We start from the raw sequence: 10,761 nt of genomic DNA on the forward strand, positions 1-10,761 counted from the left end.
GTTCTTCAAGCCCACTCTTCTATCTGGCAGAAAAGAGGATATCTCACCACTCAGGGAAGCCCCATGAAGTATGGGAGCCAAATCAAGGCACTCTTGTAAGCTGTCCAAAAACCAGCGGAAGTGGCAGTGGTGCACTGCCGGGGGCACCAGAAAGGGCACTCAGAAGTCGCTGTGGGCAACTGAGCCACTGATAAGGCCACGAGACAGGCAGCCTTGGGCACCAGCCCCTCAGACTCCGTAAATGCCCTAGTTCCCCCAAACCAGTTCTCTCTTCCAGTTTACTCGCTAGAAGAAGTGGAACAAGTGAAGATGCAGGAATTCTGCCCTCGACCTGGTGGATGGTGGGAGACAGACAACAAGCTCCTCTTGCCACAAAGGTTCCAGTGGAAAATCGTGAAAGCCTTCCACAACGCCATTCATCTTAGATATAAACCCTCTTGACCTTGCTCACTCAGCAGTTCTGTGGGGCCAACTTAACTTCAACCATCAGGTCAGTAACTTCCCACTGTCTCACCTGTCAGACCATCAGTCCCCAGGGGGCGCTCAGAAGCCACCTTGCTCAACCTGCCCAGGGCAAGTGAGCCTACCCTGGGGAAGACTGGCAGACAGATTTTACCCAGGTTCCCGCTGTCCAGGGATTTAAGTATCTTCCGGTGTTTATAGACACCTTAACTGGATAGATTGAAGCGTTTCCCACCCACACTGAGAAGACTCATGAAGTGGTTAAAAAACGACTTCAGGAAATAATTCCTCGATTTGGGCTTCCCAAATCGCTGTAGAGTGATAACGGTCCTGATTTCATCTCCCAAATCACTCAGGCACTCTCCCAACACTTGGGAATAACTTATCATCTCTGCTGTGCCAGGAAACCCCAGTCTTCGGGGCAGAGAGAGAATTAATCAACACCTGAAGTTAACCCTCAGAGAGCTGACACTAGAAACTCAGATGAGCTGGAAAGATGTACCACCTTAGCCCTGCTATGTTTTAGGATTGCCCCACGTCAACCTACATGTTTGAGCCCTTATGAAGTCTTATACGGGAGGCCTTTTCTCATAACAGAGGCAGCTATAGACTCTGAGGTAGCCTTTTTACCACAATATGCCACCCAAGTAGCCCAATGTCAGGGGGCATTCCATCAGTTTGGGCTCACGCAGACCCAAGGGGAGGAAAAGTTATCACCCTTGTGCCAGCCAAGGAGATCTAGTTCTTATAAAAACTTGGAAGGACAGGTCCCCTAATTCCCAGCTTCAGCCAGTCTGGAAGGGACCTTTTCTGTAATTCTCTCTACGCCCACTGCTGTCATAGTTCCAGGGCAGGGTGCTTCGGTCCACCATACACAGGGAAACCCTGGAAACCATCACCATCTGATCCCTCTGAGGCAGAGGCTGCAGACGAATCCTCCTGTGAGCCACTGGAAGGTCTTAGGATGATATTTCATTGCCACCCCAGGACAAATGAGGGCTACACTGACGATTCTACCTCAGACCACTCACAGCCTTTAGGCCAGTGAATGTCTTTCCCCTGTTCCTGTGTTTACAGTGACCAAACACTCATACCTGTTAGTCCTGAGATTTTTATTGATTTCCTGGGACACTGACCTAACTTTAAGGGCACTGCCACCTTACAATCTTACCCTTGTCTCACTTAAACTGTTCACGTGCTTGTCCATTTGTTTGTTTTTCCAGAAGTTCTCAGGTTGCCAAGGCCTCTGAACCAAGTGTGCCACCTTCAGAACCACCGTCTTCTGGACCACCTCGACCTTATCCATCCTGGGCCCTGAATGGACAACCCCTTCCAACAGAGTAGGAAGGGAATGGACCCCAAACCTGCTTTGTCCTTTTTGTCAGCAGGAAGTAACTAGAGATGTAGTTGCCCAGTACCCCAAAGATTTGGGTCCATATTTCTTCAGGGGGGAATGTTAGGTAGTCTAGTGAAGGATTGGGACATCCATTATGCCTGCCCAGAGGGCAGAGCTATGGGAACAAAGGAGTGGCACACTGCACATGCTCAGAGGTTCAGTTTTCCCGGCAGGTATGCATGAGTGGGTGCTGCACCTGGATTGGCCCACCTAGGCCAGGTGAATTCAATTCAACCAATGGGGTCGACCAGGGGTCATACACCATGCCTCCCCGTGGAATAATTGAAAAGGCAGGAGCCCCGAGTCGATCACGTGACTTTGCGAGAAGTTTGCAGGCAGGCTTTCCGTTCAGGAGGAGCCCTGTAGGTGCCTGTGTAAACCTGAAACTTCTAACTCTCATAAAACTCACTTGGATCATAAACCAGGCTTTGGCATGAATTCTTACTCTCGTGGAGCCAAGGACCGAGGTATATCTCTAACAGAATTACCATTGAAGGCATGATCACAGCGGAGGCCAGGCAGTGGTTCTCGCAGCAGTGTTGAGTGCTGGAGATCACTGGTATAGCTACCTTATGCCATATGCTGCACTGCAGCACCGGGACGGGGTGTCCCTCAGCCACAGGTAGGGCCCCAGGACAGGCAGGGGATCCCCCAGCTACACGGAGGATAGACAGGAACTCCCTAGCTATATGTAGGACCACTGATGGCACATAGTAGCTACCCCCTTGGGCTTGCGGAGTTGCCCTCGCTTGTGCCAAGATGTACCAATAGCTCAGGGTTTTGTTCTCACCACATCCACTCAGCCAGCTGGGATTGAATTAAATTAAACTGGCCCCCTGGCTATGAGTTCTGGGTTTTTGCTCAGTCAGTGAGATATTCTAAAAGTGTTTCTTGTTCTAGAGGTTCTTTATTATATTGAGTGCCTCTGGGCTCTGTAGGCAACTTCTGGCATTGCTTAGCACTGGCTCCCTTATTATGCTAATGTACGTTAAAGGACTTGTTCTGCCAGTTTGTCTTGGAGTTACACAATGAGCCTGGGATTTGCAGTTTTTACCGAGAAAATATTTTTTTCTCTTTTGGTTTATGGGCTGTCCTGATTTCCCTGCAGTCATGCTGACCCCAGAGGAGGAGATCGAGTTTATCAGAGAGGTTGTTTTCTTCTCGGTCAACTGGAACTGAATTTGCCCCCAGGCTATGGCTACCCTCTTATGCTCTGCCACACTGAGATATGACTCAGGTAAATTTCCTGACATCTTTTCAATTGCTTCAAATCTGTGGCTACCGCAGACTCTGACTGCTAGGTTATGATAGCAAGGTAGTGAACAGCGCAGGGAGCTCTGGTGTGCCGTCTTGTGAGGAGCTTTCAGAGTCTGGGATTATGACCCCTTTTGGACGCCAGCCTGGGGAAATCACTACTTGCTGCCAGACTAGGGTGCTGGCAGAGGCTTGGTCCAGAATCCACAAGCCCAGCACAATAATCCTAGAGGTTTTGAGTGCATTCTCAGTTCACTTTGTGATTGAAAAATTTAAAAAGCGGGGGGTTGGGACAGACCCTAGTAACCTGATCTTAATTATAGGACTCCGTCTCCCCAGTCTCCTTTTAATTTTCTGGTCTGGCAGCAGGAGCTCCAGGTGGGTAAATCTAACTGGACAACATCTTCTTCCTTCTCCCCATTTTCATTTCTTAGGAGCTTATTTGTTCATTCTTCTGGCCATCAATCATAGTTAATATTAATCCCCAACACCCTAATTCAAAGGCATTAAATCTATTTCAATCTTCTTTATTATTTGTATAGTTCCCCATGCATATGAGATATTCCATGCAGTACTATTGCTTGGCTCACCATAGTTTTGAAGCAGAAAAATATGGACATTGATGTCAGAATGCTCATTGAAATTGAGAGTGGCAAGACTTTTTATATATTTTAGATATGTTGTCAGGGGAACAAGTCCCTAGAGAAGGAAATCATGCTTGTTGAAGGAGATATTCAGTAAAAAAGAGGAAGATCCTCAAAGACCTTGATTGGCACAGTAGTTAAAACAATGACTTCAAACATGAGCCCAATGATGAGGATAGTTTGGAACTGGGCAATGTTTCGATTTGTTGCAAATATGGTCACTATGTATGGGAACTGATCAAGAGCACCTCATATCATCTAAAATGGTGGGAGATGAAAACAATTGATTTGTAAAATAAATCAAATACTCTAATATAATATACTACGGAAAATTATTGTTTATTCAGAGATGCTAAAATTATCTCATATTTTAAATTCTAAAAACCAAAATCATGTATATAAATTAAACACTATATAGTTATCAAATATCTAGGAAATATATAATAAATAATTAGTAAAGTTTATATACAAGTAAAAGGAGAAAAATGATAGAGAATTAATGAGTGGATTAATCACATGTAGTCATGGCAGCATTTTGGACTTTCATTGTTGCCAATGAACTTACTTAGAAATAAATTTCATAGGAGGAAGAAGAAACACAATACCCACTAATAAAGCTTTTATTTGTCCTTAACGCTGTGTTTTACATTCGGGTATATTCCATAAATGCATAAGGCATACTCCTCCTTATAAGACACAGAGCTAACTTAATTTCTAAAGAATACTTTGTTATAGTAAGAGAGATGGTAACCATCAAAAATATGTTACATAAAATTTATTAAGGTGATCTACCAAAGAATAAGTTTATCAAAGTGTTTATCATAACAATGTAGGACTTCAATTTTCTGGGAAAATATATTAAAATTAAAACTATACAAGACAATCTCCCTTTCATTGTGCCAGATGGAATGCATGCTGCATGGAATGCCAAGACACCTTTGGAAATACACTTGGCATTAAGAGTCACAAACATGCAGGACATAAGCACACTACTCTAATAATGAAAAGGTCAGCATTTGGAAAGGTTACTAACAGTGGTTCAATGGAAGCGTGGCAGCTGACTGTGCCTGGAATCACAATGCTAATCTTTATCAGTGTGTAGTATCCAGGATTTCTAAAGTTAGAGATGAATGCACTCCCAGCAAGCAGTAAACACATATTGGGTTATCTGAAGCCCACCAGTGGCATACAACAATATCCTTTATTCATTTAAAAAATCTGTTTCATACTGCTCCCCATTGTTGACTTTCCATTTATTTATATTTTAAGAAACCAAATCTAACAGAAATTGCATACAGCACCAATTGTTACAGATAATTCTGCTTAAATGCACAACCCAGAGATGGAGAGATTTGCAACACTTATTATTGATGCTGCCCAGCATATTCCTGAACTGCTGCTTCTAAAACATATTTAGATATGTATTCACATTTAAGAAGCCTGCTATATATCTGACAGATAATTGGGGGGGGGGACTGCACAATATATAAAATCACAAATCTCCCCTATATTCCAGGTAAATTTTTTCCATTAATTTATTCACTTAAGAAATATTTATTGAAAAATTATTGTGTGTTAGCCATTATCCTAGGTATGTGGCATGCAATGGTGAGAAAAAAATACAATGGTGGGAAAAAAATAAATTTTGTGAACTATTCTTCGTGCTCTAGTTGGAAGAAACATACAGTAAACATGTAAACTAATGAGTTAGCTATGATTTTATAAATTTTATGATCATTATATAAGAGAGTGTGGGTTTGGGAAGTGTATTAGGCAGGGTTCTCTAGAGAAGCAAAAGCAGGGCACCTATGATTATAAGTACATGAAAGGATACGTTTATATAATGAAAGGAATGTAACAGCAAATTAGCCCACATACCAGTACAGTCCAACTCACTTTTGTGGAACAGTTTACTACATAGACAGTAGGAAGAATGAAGTGGTGAAGTATAGCAGAGGCCACTAGTGCAGCATAGCAAAGCAGGTCACAGTAAAGCCTCAAGACGTAGTAATGCAAAGTGGCTGGTAGAAGGTGTGGAGGCTAGAGTGGTGGCAAGATGAGCAGAGTTGGCCGGCAGGCAGCAGACACCACAATGGCGGTGAAGAGCATGGTTTAATGATGCAGTCTACCATGGTCCATGGGTTGGCTCAGCCCTGGGTAGCACAGCACACATGCTGAGGCAGGGCAGCTAGCTCAGGAAGCATGCTGGTCCAACTATCAGGACCAGCAAGGAGAAAGAGAGAGGGACTAGCTTACAGAAAGTCATTTATCTCCAAAGGAGATAATCAAACTGCGACCTGATTGACAGGCTAAACTCCCCCAATATCTTCTTAAGGGTACCATGTTGGCACAAAAAACCTATCACCGGAAGTAAGACATCCATGAAGGCTCTAAAAGAAGTGTTCTAAAAGGAGAAAAAGAATCTATTCCCTGGGTTCATACAAAGCCAGTATACTGAAGACAACTTGAAGGCACAGCAGGAAAATGAGAAGTCTATTGCTAAGTCAAAAAGATAGATTGTCCAATTTAAGGACTGCTATTTACCTTAACAGTGAATCATGCCCCAAAGACTCAGATCTTTTAACTGTTCTAATTTTGTAAACATTAATGTGACAATTGAACACTGTTGTTTGTTGTTTTTGAATACAGAAAATATATTAACATTCTTGGCTGTAAGAATGCATAAAATTTTGCGTAATATATTATTCCTATTCTCAGAGAACTAAAATGTGAATAGACTATATGGGAGTTAAATATATAACAGAATGTTATATGTGGGGGAGGTTGTGTGTGTGCATGTGTGTGTGTATGTGTGGTGTCAATGTATATTTGGACCTTGTCAGATGGAATACATATGGATTAAATTGAAACTAACTACATGTGTCAGAAGAGACATTAAAGAAGCTCAAATATCAGTCAAAAAAGGGAAAACTATAGAATAAACGATATATTTCTCATGCACATGTTCAGGTGAAAGCTGAAGAAAGCTGAAACAAGTCCAGGAGAGTTAAAATACAGCCTCGAATATATCCCACCTCACTTTAGGGACCATTTCATTAAACACTAATAATCAAAGGCCAGGTTCAAATGTATCAATTTTTTTAGTGTTTCTTATGCAATATCCAACTTCCAATTGCAGATGAGACAATTGAAAATACCATGGCTTGGGTCAGGTGCACTTTAGTGCTCAAAGTAACATCGTTGCTTTACAAAATATTAAAGAAGTCTTGTGCAACAAGTTTACCGAATGAAATGTATCATTTTATCAATTGATTGCTGCTTCCATGAGCATTGATTGTGAATCCAAGGAAGATTAATTCCTTGCCAACTTCAATGTTTTCATTGTTTACTCATTGATCCAGTTATGGGGATTTTTATTTACTTTACAGTGAGTTGTAACCCATACTGAAGACTGCAATCATTGTACTTCTTCAGCAAGTCTGTCAAGTCTTCTTCACTCAGAGCAAGTAAGGTTGTGTCATCTGCAGATTCCAGCCTTCCTCCAATCCTGATGCTGCATACTTCTTCATATAATCCAGCGTCTCTGATTATTAGCTCAGCATACAGATTGAATAACATGTTGAGAAGATACAACACTGATTAACACTTTGCCTGATTTTCAATCATGCAGTATTCTCTTGTTTTGTTTCCACAACTGGTTCTTGATCAATATGAAGGTCAGCCATGAGCACAATGAAATGTTCTGGAAGGCCTTCTCCTCTCAAGGCTATCCATAGTGTGTTAAGGCCCACACCGTAGAATTCCTTTACATATTTGATTAAACAAAAGTAAAGTTCTTTCTGGTATTCTCTGCTGTTGGTCAAGATCCTTCAGACCTAAGCAAGAATATTCCTTGTTTGATTGTTCTCATTTGAATCTGTCTTGATCCTCTGTTAACTCCTTGTCAATGGACAACTACAACTATTATTGGATGCTCTACAGCAAAATTTTATTTGCGTGTGGGGTCAATGGTACTCTTCTATAATTTGCACATTCAGTTGAGTTCACCTTTCTTTGGAATGGGTATACATATGGATTTTTTCCTGTCATTTGGGAAAGTAGCTGTCTTCTAAATTGCTTGGCATTGAAAGTAGCAGTCTGTAAATCAATGTATTACTTTGGGTGAAGCTGCTTCAAAAGACCTCCTTAAAGGGTTAAAAAGCAAAGATGTCTCCTTAATGACTAAGGTTCACTCAACTCAAGTGGACTGCTTCTCTTACATATAAATACTGAATAAAGAAGACTACAGAAGGATTGATACATCTTAAACATGATGTTGAAGTACACACACTGGTGGAAAAATAACTAGAACGCTTTTTAGAAATGAGAACATCAAGACTTCATCTCTGCTTTGGGCATGTTATCAGAGAATAGCAGTTCTTGGAGAAGGATATCATGAGTGAAGTAGGATGTTATCCAAAGAAGAAGAAAATCTTCCATGAGATTGGCTGATAGTTGTTGCAACAAGGGGCTCATGAGTGGCAACTATTTTGAAAATAGTGCAGGATCAGGTATTTTTACTTATGTTTTAAGTAGGGTTGCTAGGAATCAAAACCAACTATAGGGCACTTTATAAGAACAATACAGTTCATATAAAAGTTGCTGACTGACATAACAGTAATATTATCCAGGTAGTTAGATTATGGGACTTTCCAACATCAATTCTTTAATTAAGATCCTGGACAATAGAGAGAGCTTCTAAGTAAGGGAATTAGGTAATTTGTAATTAATGCGTACAATCGTATGCAAAATCTTACAGAAATATCAGAAAATCTTGAAATAAAAAAGCTTTGAAATCATGGAGCATCAGGAAAAAAAGAAAGGAATTTGAGAGAAATAATAGGGAAGCTCTAGCAGCTTAACACAGCCAACACCTTCAAAGAACTTTTTCCTCATTTAGATTTTTCATAAATAAACATTTATTTAGTTAGTCTTATTTCTTTCTTCCCCATCTGGTTATCACACCTCACTGTGGAGTCCCCAATGCCCAGTAGCCCCTTCAGAACCCGCACCTTTTTCCATGGGTCAAATTTGTGAGCAGGTAACAAGAGACAAAGGTCAGAATCCTCACCACAACTGCAGTTTCTTTTTTTTCTCTATTACTTCCTCCTCCTGTGCAGTCCTGTACCCTGTGAATAAGTGTGTTTACATGGAGAAGGTTGACACACACACCAACACTGCTCAGATGTGGGCATTTTTACTCTAACCATGATTTAGTTACTTTTTTTTAAATCTTCTTTCGAACTTCTTCCATTTGCACATCCTGCGGTCACAGGCTGATCCACCCAAGTTCACGTTGACATAGCAACAGATTTCTACATCCACATCAAGGACAATTCCCTCCCATTATTCCCATTCTTCTCTGCCTCTTTGAAAAATTTCCTTCCTTTCTTTTTCTTTCTTCCTTTTCATCTTTCCCTTCTCTTTTTCTCTTTCCTTATCTTTTTTCTTTTTCTCATTTCTTCTTTAATATATTTCTTTAGATCGGTAAATAGAGAGATAGAGATAGATAGATAGATAGATAGATAGATAGATAGATAGATAGATAGATAGATAGATAGATAGATTTTCCTTCTGGCCTGATAGTTTACTTACACGTTTCCCTTACCCCACCAAATCACTCTTTCTGCCCTCTCATTTTTTTCATGAAATATAGATTGACAATACCTCTAGATTCATGCAACCCCTCTTAAAACACATTTTCCCATATTTTTCCAAACTTCTTGATCCATTCAGATGATGCCTTATTATTTTTAGTTTTCTGTCCATTCTCCTACTCTCCACAATCTCAAACTTATTGATCACTCTCTATTTTTCTCCCTTTCACCCCTATATGTTCTCCAGGACCTATTATTCCTTTCCCATGCCATTCTTCAAAGCCAGCTACTCCTAACTGTCCACTCAAAACAGCCTGCAACATGATTCCATAGAGACAGTGGTCAGTACAGTCAGAAAAAAATCATGAAAACCAACACAAACAATGCAAAATCACCCAAATCTATTTTGAAAATGAGGTACTGGAGTTATCAGAAATATAATTCAGAACAATGGCATTTAAGTACCTTCAATGGCAATGGAGAATGCTCATGATAACAATAGAAGGAATTGAGAAACCATGAACCCTCCAAAGAAAGCAATAAGAAGATAAACAATAAAATAACAGAATTAGGCAAAATAATTTTTAATTCATTAAGGCTTATTTTTGTCCCCTAACACATTGTCCATTAGAGATTATTTACTATGTGCATTGAAGAGGAGTGTATATATGCTCTTGTCTGTTGGAGCACTTAATAAATGAAATAAAGCATTGCAATCCTACAACACATTTTCTCAGACCACAAATCAACAACAGAAATAGAGAAGCACGTGGAAGCTGAACAACACACTACCTGAACATAACTAGTAATAGATAAAACTAAGACACGTCTTTGAATAAATGATAAATATAACACAACATACCAAGTCCTTTGGGACACATCCAAAGCAATTATCAAAGGAAATTCAGAGCAATTAACACATACAAGGAAAACTAGGAGAAATCTGAAATTTACACCTTAACTCAACATCTCTAACAACTGGAATAAGAGCATCAAGATAAAGCATCAACCAATAGTAGCCACACAAATAAAAGCATAAAGATTACAACAGAAATAAATGAATTGAAAAACACTTAAACACTGATAAATATCAACAAAACAAGAAGTTGGCTCTTTGAAAAGTTTAACAAAATCCACAAATCATTGCCAAGTTTAACAAAGGAAAAGAGAAATGAATGCCGATGTCTAGATTTAGAGATGTACAGTGGCATCACAACAGAGTCAAGGAAAATAAAAATAATCACACACTACTACAAAATACTATTTGTGTGATAGTCTAGAACAGTGGTTCTCAACCTTCCTAACGCCGCGACTATTTAATACAGTTCCTCATGTTGTGGTGACCCCTCAACCATAAAATTATTTTTATTGCTACTTCATAACTGTAATTCTGCTACTGTTATAAACT

This window comes from Tenrec ecaudatus, chromosome X (genome assembly GCF_050624435.1).
Source record: "Tenrec ecaudatus isolate mTenEca1 chromosome X, mTenEca1.hap1, whole genome shotgun sequence".
NCBI classification, from domain to species: Eukaryota; Metazoa; Chordata; class Mammalia; order Afrosoricida; family Tenrecidae; genus Tenrec; species Tenrec ecaudatus.